Below are 14,193 nucleotides of genomic sequence, written 5' to 3'. Positions count from 1 at the left end.
GAGTGTTGCTATTTTTAAATATATAATAGTTGTCCCCATTTAAAGCCCTATAGAAGATCTTTCTGTGCCTACATCACTCCACGGCACATGTTCCAGGATGTAAGCTAGTGATGGTTTTAAAATAAATAAATAAACATTTACTGAGTTCCTCCGGTATGTCAGGCAACAGCTATGTGCTTTCGTGTACTTTCTCATTTAATACTAAAAAAACCAAAGAAAACAAAAAACAATGTGTTGCTAGAGACCTTTTGTGTTACCGAGCACATTGTAACTCCACATATAACCACAGAGCTGTGTACCAAGTAGAAGAAGCGTGGATATTAACGCCAGTCAGTCCTGAGTGTAGACCCTATCTCTGCCACTTGCTAGCTCTATGAAGTTCGGCAAATTCCCTAACCTCTCTGAGCCTCAGCTTTTTCATTTACAGAATGAGCACAATACTTCCTCGCACGGTATTATGAAGAACTGTGGGGTTGGTGTGGTGTATGGGGCACTTCTATAGCGGCTGGCAGAAAGCAGCAGCACACGACAGGGTACTCAATATTTTTTATTGTTCGGAGTTTCTTCAGGTCCTGGAAAAGGAAAGATCAAAGACTTGGAGGACCCGTGTTAGTTCAAGGATCACTCCACTGCTTCTAGAACTCTGACGCAGGCCGTTTCCATTTGAGTGGCTGCAAAGTGCTGCAAAACCCAATGCGGCGTTTGAATAACTGCCAGACCTTTCCGTTGGGGCCTTTTGCCCCTGGGAGCCCTCACATATCTGCTGGAACCTCATGAGTGAGTTCTGGTAATTGTTTAACAGAATATTTAGCATTGGGCGGGTGTGTGTTTGCCTGCTTGGTCTCAGCCAAGCTTGTGAAGCAGCAGCAATGCACACACACACACCTACAAGGGAAAACCTTGTCACGTCTGCATCCAACCGGTCTGGGTTAAAACCACTTGGTGAAGATTTCAGACTGCCTGTAACATTCTCCGGGAGACCAACTAGATGCTTTCTGGATCAAGGGCCAGTGGTGCTTTTCTGGGTGGTCTGAAGTTCCATCTTGGGACTTTGACTTTTCCCTGAATGCCAACAGAGGTAACAGGTTGGGTCTGTCTACTCCTGCTCAAGTTGCTCCTGAAATCAGGTCTTCTCTGCTATCTGCTATTGGACTGCCCTGTTAGGAGACTTTAATATACAGTAGTTCCTCTAGTTTGCGGCAGGAGATAGGAGACAGGGCTGCCGAGGTTGGTAAGGAAGGACGGAAGAGGTCTTACATTTACTGAATATTTGTAATTATGCCAGGAACTTCACAACGGGGATAATACCATTCATTGCACCAGGTAAATTAGAAGGAAGATTTCTCCCCACTATGTTTGCTTAGTGTTAAATTTCATATGTAGCTTTTAAAAAACTTTTATATGACGATTACTAGAACCAAATCATTTTCTTCTGGTTATCTGAACTGAAAAAGAAATTATGACACCTTGCACTGTATACAGAAGACATGGATTATCAGTGATTATCACGGATATTATTATGGATATTATGGAATATCCACTGATAATCCGTGTCTTCTGTGATACAATATAATTTTTAGAAATATTCACAGAATGTAATTTTGATTGTCTGGTTCTGGTGCTTTGTAGGTTCTTATAGACTTTCTCAAGGAGTTATTGTATCCTCAGGTATTTATTCATTCTTCAAGCACAAAGATTTTGCATTTCATTTTCCTGGTATTTCCTGAATCACCTAATACAGATCTCTGTCTCAGTGTCTACTTCATAGCAGTTGCTGGGACAATGCAGATTTCAATGATGCTAATACCTCAAGACTTACGCATTTTCTAAACAAGTATTTTTGCATGAAATTTTACAAACTGACTGGCTTTCCTCTTGTGCCATAAAAGTAAATGATCTAAGTAGTCCTTGGAGATGGTTGGTATTTTTCATATCTCTCTTGTGCACAAGTTTGTTTGGAAAACTGTTATTTTATTTGCCTTTAAACAGGCAGTCCGGGTTTATGTAAATTGTTGATTTTTCATATGCTACAATTTTGTCAGCAAAAATCAAATATATAACCCCAAAAAAGTTTTAGACATAAAAGTTATACAGTTGCCCAAAATATTTTGAAAAAAATCATTTTTGATATTTTAACATCTAGATGGAGTTTACTGTCCTGCATATTATATATTAAAAGTGTCCATGTGTAAAAATTCAATGTTCTTAGTAAAGCTTTTGCAATGGATCACATATCTTGGCAGAAATAATTTAATGTTCATTTGAATGCCCAGCAGGCAGAGTTTAGAAGTTGTTCTAAAATAAATCTATTTTAATGTGGTTCATTTAAGTGGTTTAACTTATATACATTATCAAAGCTGAATGGAACTTTTCAGGGAATTAGTCTGGCTTCTTTGTTATCAAAGCTTTGAGATTTTATAAAAAGAAGCTCTCAGTGAAAAGGATAGTGTTATTTAAAATTCTTTCTCCGCTACTTAAAAAGGATTAACTATTTTTTGAATCAGTAATATATGCACATGGTATGAAATTCAAAAGGTACAAAGGCTGCATAATAAAAAGGCAGTCTTTATCCCTCCTTCTCTGCCCTGTACCCACCTAATATCCCTCCTGAGATACAGTTACCAGCTTTTTTCCCTCTACTTTAAACAAAAAAAAAATTTTCAAATATGTATATTCTTTGATTAATGTCTTGTTACCTTCCTCTTAGACTAACCAGAAAAATGTCATAGCATGTAATCCTTTCATAATCCTACACAAAGTCCTTATTTTACATATGAAGTCCAGACAAAATAAAATTTGCTTATTTTTCTCTGATCCTTGGGAAAGTCTTCAATTGCATATTTATACAATAATGATCATGAAGTAAATTCTGCTACAGATTATGAAGGAAATAACCAAAATGACCTCTAGTTTCATTGAAGTAGAAAACTAGTTTCACTGAAGTTAATGATGATAATAAAATATTTTTAATTATTTGATAATAATCCTTGTATATACTGTTTAATTCTCTGATTGGCAAATCCCTGAATCAAAGCTTGTCATGAATTTATATAGGACTTGAAAAAAATCTAATTTTCCCTCACTGGAAATCCTTCTCCTCCTACTATGTTTTCATGTACCAGGTCCAAACAGTAGCATGTTCTGGACACTGAAAGTGTATTACATCTAATCCTCACAACAGCCTTGCAAGACTGGGTTTGTTACCCTCTTTGGACACGAGGAAACAGAAGCTCTGAGAACGGAAGGACTTGCCGCAGGTTCACAGCAGCAAGTGCAAAGCTGGGGTGTGCAGCTCATTCTAATAACCCGCGTCATTGCCCACAATGTTGGTTGAAACAGAATCTCCTAGTCTAGAAAATGGGTGGGATGCTTGACAGTGTGGAGCTCATTACATCAAGGCGCATGCCAGAAGCCTGAAGACACATTTGTAAACAAAATATAATCAGGGAAATGAGGTGAAAATAGACTTAGGTGAAGTGATCATGGATAAAATAACCATATCCTTCAAAGTGTTGATTAGCAGCTGGGATATTCCTGGGAGTAGCTACAGTAGGGCTCTGTCCTTGCCTCTGTTCTGATTAACATTTTATTAATGCTTAGGACCAGAGCAATGCCTATAATACGATAGGACATACAAATACCTATTGAAGAATTTAGTAAATGAATAAGAATATTTGCATTGTGCTGATCATATCTTTAGCTGTTACAAAGTTTCAAGTCACAATAATTATATCAAATTTAAGATTTAAATATCATAATAGGAAAATGTGATAGGTCAAGGCTAAAACAATGAAATGTAACAAGGATAAATGTTATATGCTAAACTCAGGCTTCCACAGTCAATTTTACCATGAGAAGATATGGGCATTAAGGCTTGAAGTGTGAGAGAAAGAAAGAAAGAGAAGGAAAAAAACAAAAGGATGCAAGGCAGGGAGGGAGGGAGGAAGGTTTACACTTTCATGGGTAAGAACCTTAAAATGAGGCTAAGAATATGATACAGCAACTAGATGAAATTAATAGACAATTGGGGAACAAAATAAGGGAGAGTACGAGTATTTCTTGTGTTTGCTGTATAATAGTCAGACTCTATCTGGAATATGTTTCAAACTCTGGGTCCCTCGTGTTAAAGGGGGCAATAGCAATGTGAAGAGAATCTATAGGAGAAGTGACCAGGGTGATGAACAGAATTAAATCTGTGACACATGAAGAATAGTGATGGTACCAGGGATTTCAGTCTAGAGAAAAGTAATTTTGGGAAGCATGATAGCCATCTTTGAGAACTTGAATCGTGTATGGAAAAGAAATTATATTTACCGGATACTACCGGATTATAGATTCACAGCATTTGAAGAACCCTCAAAGCTTATCTCACCCACCTGTTCATCTGCAACTTGAATCACACGTTATAAATTTCACACATATCTCCACAAGAGAGTGATTGATCTGGAAACCTAAATGAGTGGTTCTCAGAGTATGGACCCAAGACCAGCAACACTAGAATTATCTGGGATCTTGTCAGAAACATAAAATTCTTTGACCCAGAAAACCATTACAGATCACCAGATGTAGATGGTTAACCTAAAACCTTGACTGCAGGTATGTTGGAAAACCTGCCTTCTCCTCAGTGATTTCCTATTCACCTATCCTTTGAACAGGTCCACCCGTCCATCTAATTCATCCTGTGCAATGGATATTTGTCAGGTTTTTGGCTACACAGCTTCAAACCCCCTTCCGATTAGGAACAATCCCCCATTTTATGAGTCTTAAGGGGAGACCAAGTGTCACCCTAGGGATGCCAAAGTGTCCATATACTCCCTTTTCCAACCCTCTCGGAGCAGGGTGTAGACACATGAGCAGGATGGTAAATTAGTAGCTCCTGCCTAGAAGTCTGAATTTTAAGCAAATGGCAAAAAGACAAAGGGATGGCTTAGAATTCATTCATTGAGCAGGGTCTAGGGGCAACAGATGGCAGGAGTGCCCGATGCTCGTAGAGGAAGCAGAGCAGTAAGTAGCTTGTCATCCCGTAGGTTCCTGTGGGGTGACCCTGTTTTGGGGTACTTCTGCTTAGTTTCCTAAGGTTTCCATTGTTTTTTTCTTTCTTAATCTGGTTCTCCAGCTTACCTACAGATTCTATAACCCATCCTATATCTCTTTAATACAGTACTTTTAATTAGTTAGGCAAAGTTCGTTTCTGTTGCTTGCAACCAAGAACTAGAAGGATACATACCTACTCATTCCTTACTGTACATTCCATATTCAGCTAGGCCTCAGATTATTATCTCTGCTTTACACAATGACAAAAATAGGTAACCAATGCTGGCCAACAGTAACAAAAAGCAGAAAAAAAGGTTGAAGCTAGTGGCTGGACTTTATGTGATAGGGCCCTTTTTATGCCCTATCACAGTGGACCTTTAAGAGATCCCAAAAGCTTCCTGGAATAATGCAACATTGCTCGAGTTTATATTAAATTACCAAAGTCTATTCCACTAATTTTGTAGGAATTTATATTAAATTACCAATGGCTATACCACCAATAATATAACCTCACCAAAGAAATTGAACCTGAATCTAATCAAGCTTCTAAAGCTACCTTTCGTTTACAGGTGGGATATGGAGGAGATAATGGAATAATGAGTTAAATTACACCAGGAGGAACAAAACAAGCAAATTCAAAATATAGGATATTGTATAGGACAACTAAACCGGTATCTTCCGTAAGTCAATGGCATTAAAAAAATCAGTAGGGAAGCAGAAAGGAGAGCAACTTAGACCAACAGAAATTTAAGAGGTGTAACAACCAAATGCAATGTGTGTATCTTGTTTGGATTCTGATTCAGATAAAGCAATTGTAACATGAAGAAGAGTAAATTTACAGGTAACAGTATAAAAAAACAAATTTCTCCAAAACCCATTATTTAATAGTGCCATAAAGCACACCTTTGATTTTTCCATAAATGTTAAGTAAAAAGATGCTTTACATGTAACAGTAATTAAAAGATACTCTCTGCGATGAAACTACTAATAGTTTAAGACCTGCGAGTGGGAACATAAAATTGATCTTATGGTTACTGCTCTGTGACCCTGAACAAATTACACAATCCACTCAGCTGTAAAATGGGAAAAACCTCAGCTGTAAAATGGGAAGAAATGGTTATTTAAAGTATCTAATAAAAGGTCTGGTGAAAAACATGGTAAGCACAGAATTATGTGGTTCTAACTTTAAAATAATAGTCTAGTAGTGTGTTAAGCAGCCCCCAAAATGGCCCTCAATGAACTCTTCCTGTTACTCACACCCTGTGTAATCCCTTCCTTTTGAGTCTGACGTTACTCTAAGATTAGGTTACAAAAAGACATCGGTTGTATAATAAATAATGAAAAAGAAGGCATCAGCCTGTCTTTCTACCTATAAAAAGATTTTTCCTAAAAAAACTCAGATCATGACCCTGAATTGATGATTCTGTGTATCTCCGCTGCTTGAATAGAAGGTAACATTGCTCATGGAAGAATATGTCTTAATGAATCACAGGTGCATTAAGAAAAGAAAAAGGCCAGACTACATCCATTTTTTTTTTAATTTACCATCTTAACTATTTTTAAGTGTACAGTTCAGTAAAGAATATTCACATCGTTGTAAAACATATCTCCAGAATTTTTGCATCTTGCAGAACTGAAACTCTATACCCATCAAACAAGTCCTGTTTTCCTCATTTTCCCAGCACCTGGTAATCATCATTCTACTTTCTGTTCGTATGAATTTGACTACTTTAGATACCTCATATAAGTGGAGTTATACAGTATTTGGTTTTTTGTGACTGGCTTATTTCACTTAGCATAATGCCATCAAGGTTCATCCATGTTATACCACGTGACAGGATTTCTTTCCTTTTTAAGGCTGAGTAATATTCCATAGTATGTATATATTTTGTTCATCCATTCATCTGTCAATGGACATTTGGGCTGCTGCCACCTCTTGGCTATTGTGAATAATGCTATGCATATGAGCATGCAAATATCTCTTTGAGTTCCTGCTTTCAATTATTTTGGGATATATACCCAGAAGTGGGATTGCTGGACCATCTGGTAGTTTTACATGTAACGTTTCAAGGAACTATCATATTGTTTCCATAGTGGCTGCCCCAGTTTAGTAGAATCCCACCAACAGTACACAGGCATCTAATTTATCTACATCCCTACTACCAACCTTATAATTTTCTGGGTTTTTTGATAGTAGCCATCACAGTGGGTATCAGGTGATATCTCATTGTGGTTTTGATTTGCATTTCTCTGATGATTGGTGGTGTTGACTATCTTTTTATGTGCTTGTTGGCCGTTTGTACATCATCTTTGGAGCAATGTCTATTCAAGCCCTTTATCCATTTTTTAAATTGAGTTATTTGATTTTTTTATTGTTGAGTTATAGGACTTATTTATATATTTTTTATATTAACCCCTTATCTGATTATATGATTTGCAAATATTTTCTCCCACTGTGTAGGTTGCCTTTTCTCTGTTGATTGTGTCCTTTGATGCACAGCAGCTTTGAAGTTTGATGTAGTCCCAATCGTCTAATTTTGCTTTTGTTGCCTATGCTTTTGCCATATCCAAGAAATCATTGCCAAATCCAATGTCACGAAGTTTTCCCTTATGTTTTCTTTAAGGAGTTCAGTTTTGGGTCTTTAATCCATTTTGAGTTAATTTTTATATGTGGTCTAAGGTTCCAAGTTCATTCTTTTGCAAATATATATCCAGTTTTCCCAGCACCGTTTGTGGAAGAGACTCTCCTTTCACCATCGAGTGGTGTCAGCACCCTCGTTAAAGATCTTTTGATCTTATACAGGAGGGTTTCTTTCCGGGCTCTCTAGGCTATTCCATTGGTCTATATATTTGCCTTTATTCCAGTTCTACACTGTTTTGATTTGTAATAAGTAGCTGTATAATCTGTTTTGAAATCAGGAAGTGTGAGTCTTCCATTTTTATTCTTTTTCTAAGTTGTTTTGGCTATTCAGGGTCCCTTGAGATTCCATATGAATTTTATAATTTTTTCTCTATTTTCGCAAAAAAATGCCATTAGGACTTTGATAGTGATTGCATTGAATCTGTAGATCACTTTGGCTGATATTGACATCTTAACAATATTGAGTCTTCCAATCCATGAACACAGGCTGTCTTTCCATTTATTTGTGTTTTCTTTCATTTCTTTCCACAACGTTTTGTAGTTTTTAGTGTATGTCTTTCAGGTCCTTGGTTAGATTTAGTCCTAAGTATTTTAATCTTTTTGATGCTATTATAAATGGAACTGTTTTCTTAACTTCCTTTTTGGATTATTCATTGTTACTGTGCAGAAACATCCCATTTTCTAAAAGGTATGTTCATATTCCTGAGATTTTGTTCTTTACTGATGCTCTGGAGGAATTGTTTGATGGGTTTGACGTACATTTGGAATGAGTAAAGAACGCTGTGGAAGTCAGAATGTTTGTAATGGACACATTTGTTTAAAAGGTAATTTGTGAGTATCCGTTTACCTACAATTAGAGAAATCCATAGGATACTTGACAGTTGGACAGTAACTTGCTAGCATAGCACCAACAGCAGAGGGGTTCTGACAGGGCCCTGTATGATTATCCAGCCCCAGATCACTGAAAGGAAACATTAGGCCCTTGTATCAGCTAGGACTCTTACTTGTACTTGACAGAAAACCCTTCATAAACTACCTCAAGTAGACAAGAAGATGCACATGACTGAGATATCCATAGGTAGAAATGGAGGTGAGCTTTGCTTGACGCAGGAGTTGAAACAATATTGCCAAGCTCCAATATATCGCCTTTAGACCAGAGCAAGACGGGACCCTGCCTTGAATCCTGTACCAAAGGGCCTGGAGATCACAAATCTGGGAACACAAAAACATTGTTTTTCTTTTAGTCATTTAAGAAGGTTTTCAGAAATTGGTAAATATCGAGTGGAGGGGAATTACAGGAGAGGGAATGCAGTGCTGCTGGCCCCAGTACAAAGGCTGAGGAGCTATAAGGCACCCCCATGCAGAGTGGGGTGTGGGAAAGAGAAAACTCCAGCCTCAGCCCTGGGAAACCAGAGGAAATGATTTCAGGTTGTTTCATTTGGCTGCCCCATATGTAGGTGTCAAGGTCTGTGCATGTCCATATGTGACTATCAAACACTTAAAACATAGCTATTTTAAATTGAAATGCAAATGTAAAATACACCCTGGAATTTGAAGACTAGTACAAAAGAACTAAATAAAATCCCTTATTAATACATGTTTATGTTGGTTACATGTCAAAATAATACTATTTTCAGCTATTTCTTTTAACTTTTTGTTATGTGGCTGCTAAGTTTTGTTAAAGGACATATGTGGCTTGCACTATATATCTGTTGGAGAGCTCTGGACTAGGCAGACCGAGTTCCCCAGAAAATGTCATGCCTTCCCTCTCATCTTCTCTGGTAGCTTCAGGAAGTGCTTAGAACGGCTTGGAAAATTGAATTGTGGGGGGAAAGAAACTGCCTGTCCCCGCTCCCTCAGGTGTTGACAGGTCAGGCCCCTACCTGGGAGTCTGCTGGGCACTACCTGGAATCCCAGTCCCACCAGCTCCCACCCCACCTGACTGGTACCCTTCTGGTGATGCATGGCACATTTCTGATGGAGCATCCTGCAACCTTGGCTAAGGTCTTGGGGACAATGCCAGGGCAAGAACATGTTCAGGGTGACACAGAATGACACTATCTCACTGCCCTATGGGATCAGATGGTAGAAGAGGACTCTTTAGCTTGATGAGGGACCAGCCATGGCTCCTGGCGGGGGGGAGGGGGGTGGAATAGAACTTAATGAGTAGAATTATAGGACTGTGAACATTATACCCCCTCATTCAGAGATTCTTTCTGAGATATTCTTTTCCTTTTTTTTCTTTTTTTTCTTTTTTTGGCCACAGACCTTGAAGCAGCTGTCAGGAACTGGCTTTAGCCTCATTCCACTCCTGCAGCAACCCATCTGGGATATCCAAGGCTTCCAGGCCACTGAGCCATCCAGTTTCATCCAGACCAACGTGCACACCATGGCCACACATGGCAGATGGAGCTGCTTTTCCACACACAGTTTGCACTGCATTGTTCATTTTTTCATTCAATTGTGTGAAGTGCTCTTTAAAGTACTTTTTCAGGTGTTCCTTTTCTGACCCCCAGCTGTCCAAGGGGATCACCGTCTTCCTTAGTTCTTTAGTCTCTTTCTAATGTTCTGGGCACTCAATTACTATTGACTATCAGTGGAATCTCTTCTTACCAGACTCTTCTGGAAATTGAGGTCTTTGCCACCAAAGTAGGTCACTCCACTCCATAACTTCCATAACTCACCTAATAGTCACAAGATCTCATGACTAGCCAGAAGATCACCTAATAGCCACAAGATCACCATGACTACTCCAGCTGGCTTGTGAAAGACAGAGGAAATATATAGTCACAATTACAGCACTGCTCTGCATATCAGATTAAGAACAACACACAACAAACGAACAAACAAAAAACAATATCTATGGGTTGTCATAGTGAACAAGCCCAGTGTACCTGGTGGTACATGGATGCTGAATCCCTGCCCTGTGCTCCTGTTGGTTGGCCTGCCCTTGAATGACAGGCATCCATTCCTTGTATGAGCTCTTGAGGGCGGGTATTCTTGGCTTCATCTCAGCGGGCTTGGATCTCCATCCAAAATGTCTCTCAATCTGACCCTCAACACTTTATCCTCACTACCACATCCCAGGTTCGGGCCTCTATTGTCTGCAGTAAAATGTCAGCTTCTTAATTTCTCTCCCTGCTGTCAGTCACGCTCCACTTGAATTCCTCTTCCCCACTTCTACCTATCACCTTTCTAAATGACAGATATGATAGAGTCCCTCCCCCGCTCAAAAATACATAACAGTTCTGTATAGCTTATAAAGATCAAGTCCAGAATCCACAATGCTCTATAATCTCATAATCTTCATAATCTCACATCAATATGACTTTCTAGCTTCCCTATGCTAGAGGGGCATAGTGATACTCCAGCCCCCATCCTCCCCTGCCTCACCCTTTCTCTTCCCAGAATCCTTAGCCGAAAGGAACTCCTGAATTTTGTGACTTTTGCCCATACTTTCCCCTCAACCTGAAAATCCCTCTTCCTTACATTAAATAATAACCAACATAGATGCCATACATTGTAGTTCACAATGAGTGGTGTCTGGTGAACATTCATCTGAGAGCTTCAGGTTAGTAACTGAAAGCTGTCTCAAGAGGCTTCAGTTTTAATTCATTTCTTATTGACTATGTAATTGTAGGCAATTTATTTAACCTCCACAGCTTCCTTATCTTTGAAAGGGAGATAATAATAGTATCTTAGGCTTGTTTTGAGGACTAAATGAATGAATATATTTAAAGCCTTTAGAACATTGCCAGACACACAGCACACACTAAATGAGGGTTAGCTGTTATTTTTTTGTCCTCATAACACTCATTATTAAGCAACAGAGAGCCCCATATCTCTCAAGTTAAGACTTAGGTTTCTGACTCTGAAGCTCATGGTCAGTGGATTCTGCCACAGCTTATTATTGCTTTTCCACCAAGCAAAAATCCTGCTCATTCCTCAGAGACCCCATTCGAGAATCTCTTCTCTCATCTCTGTGTGACTCTAAGACATGACAAATGTGTTTCACTGAAGATGCCATTGATTGTAAGATGCGTCATTATATTGTGTCATTAAAAACAAAACCTTCCAATACTAATTGTGAGACACCATCAATTGTAAAATGTATCTCAATTTCAGAGATATGAATGTGCACCTTAGAATCAGTGAAACAAGGTACATTTTCCTTTAACTGGGTTTAGGTGGCAGGCTGTACATGCCCTAATAAGCACACAGTGCATTGCATTATAGTTGGTTGTTAACAGGGCTGCTTTCCTTACTAGACATGAGTAACTGCAGAGTAGGAAATACATCTTGGTTTCTTTGGCACCCCAGTACCTAACCCTGTGCTTGGCACAAGACAGATGTCCGATACCTATTTGCTTAATATAAATGGAAATCCTCGTACAAGATTAGACACTGTGGATGGTACACTGAGAATGAAAAATACGTGATAGACTTTGCGTAATAAAACTTCATTGACCCAACAGATCAACCAGATATACTTTGGTGAATTGGTCTTCCTGCTGTGAAGCATAGAAAAATAAACGATGTCATAAGTTGCCTTCCATACTGTCACTTCTCATACCTTCCACAGGAAATAGGAACCTTACCTTGCTTGGAAGTATTGTAAATACATAGACATCTTGTATAGGTTTTCAAAGACAGATGGGCCTGTTGCCAGCAAGAAAAGACTTACAATATTCCTGGTGACCTGAAGATGTCTGCTTTTAAGTTAAACGTGATAAAGGAAGTATATGTCCCTACAGTCTTTTGGGATGTGCCTATTTTTCACTTTCTTTCCCTTATTCTAGAGGGTTTGAATGACCTCCCTTTTAAGGTTTAAAAATAAGTGCACAGACTGGGCTTTGAAATATTTTAAGAATACAGCATTATAGGAATTCCAGATTCTATAAAAATTTCAGCTGCATTTTCACCTCTACAAACACTGTGACTTTTGTTATGCTTTCAAAAGCAATGACACTGATTTTTTTGTTTGTTTGTTTGCTTATCTTTCACCAATCATATTTAAATGAAAAGATCACTTCAAGTAGCACAGAAAGGTTGCTTCTAGAATCTACTCTGTCAATCTTAAGTATACAGAGTGCAACCTGGAGGTCCAGGGACACAGACAGACCCATCTGGAAAACACAACGAAGAGAACCTCCTCTCCACTGACAAGGCCATCTTTAAAATGGGTTCTTGTCTGGCTTTCTTAACAAATAACAGCTATTATATGACCATTGATTGTGCTCAACCTCTCTCTCTTTAGTTGTATAAAACCAAATAGAGAGTATAGTGGATGGCCCATGTCCTGCTACGTATATGTCTTGTCCATATTCTTCTAAAATGTGGGTGTTCTTTGGGCATGTTGCCTTGCTTTGTGTCATATAACCCTATCGTCTTAGCCACAAGTGAGTAGACTGTGTAACAGCTCTAGCCAAAGCCAGTGAGCTATAAATGGAGAATGTGGGCCCATGAGGTGGCCTGATAGAAGAACCCTACCCAATAGGAGTAACCCAGATAGAATAGTGATTCGCCAACCTAACCAGATCCTTTTATCTTGGGGAATTTAGAATATGAACCAGAGAGAAGACATTAGAAACTGAATCTGAGAAAATGAGTTAGGAGCATGGACAGGTCACTAAAGCAGGGTGCGAAAAGCTTCTGCTTTAGAGGAGAAAAGAAGATGATCAGGTTGTTAGAGCTGCCACTGTTTCCCGCAAGGCATTGCTTGGAATGACTATTTTGTATGAAGCCTGGATTTTCTGCTGCTGAGACATCTTCTTGTTTCTTTACTTTGTTGGTATTCTTATTTAAAAATACCTTGTAAAAATATAAACATAATACATTGGACAAACTTCAAATAATAAAGAAATTTATGTTGGTGTAAATGAAAGACCATGTTTTTCCCCCATTTTAGTACCCCAAAGATAACCACTGTAGAAGTTCTGATGTAATATTCTTGCATATTTATTTTAATATAGTAGCCTTAGATGATATCAACTGGTCAGGAGGCAATTTGGCAACATCTATTGAAATTAAGTGCACATTCCCTCTGACCTTCCAGATTGTAGGAATTTATTGTACAGAAATATTTACATAAATATATAAACATGTGTAGGAAAAGGTGACCTTTGCATTTGTATTGTTAGTTGTTATTTTGAAAATCTGAAATAGCCCCAATAGCCATCAGTATCAAATTAGTTAAATAAAATATGGTATATCCATACAAAGGAATACAATGCAGCTATTGGAAAGAATAAGATTAGATAGATAGATGGATAAGTAGAGAGATAGACTTTTTTTTTTAACTGGAAAGTTACCATGATTTATTGCTGGATGAAGAAAACAAGTTCCAGAACATACTATAATATATTTAGTATAGCAGTGTGAAGCAAGTGTTTAAGCCTAAAAAAGATGAAAGTTTTATACAAAACAGCACCAAGCAGATTTTATGGATGGAAGCACAAAGTTAGAAGCCATCCTGAACTGTGCTATTTGGAAGGGACATGTCCAATGATATTCAAACA

The 14,193-nt window shown here is 38.3% G+C and overlaps 1 protein-coding gene and 1 long non-coding RNA gene across 2 annotated transcripts in view; one reads left to right on the top strand and one right to left on the bottom strand.

Moving 5' to 3' along the window:
- The window catches only part of DRC8 (dynein regulatory complex subunit 8), a 107,363-nt gene that overhangs the window by 76,046 nt on the left and 17,124 nt on the right, over positions 1–14,193 (bottom strand). The window lies entirely within an intron of this gene.
- LOC148758178 (uncharacterized) lies at positions 829–13,548 on the top strand. Its single transcript, XR_016021553.1, has 3 exons — positions 829–1,078; positions 5,604–5,714; positions 9,942–13,548. It is a non-coding gene; the product is annotated as an uncharacterized LOC148758178 (long non-coding RNA).

Source organism: Rhinolophus sinicus, chromosome 6, assembly GCF_057876585.1.
Source record: "Rhinolophus sinicus isolate RSI-liver-muscle chromosome 6, RSI-T2T, whole genome shotgun sequence".
Classification (NCBI taxonomy): Eukaryota; Metazoa; Chordata; class Mammalia; order Chiroptera; family Rhinolophidae; genus Rhinolophus; species Rhinolophus sinicus.
Note: the sequence above shows the minus strand (reverse complement) of the source record. Positions and strands in the feature narration are given on the sequence as shown.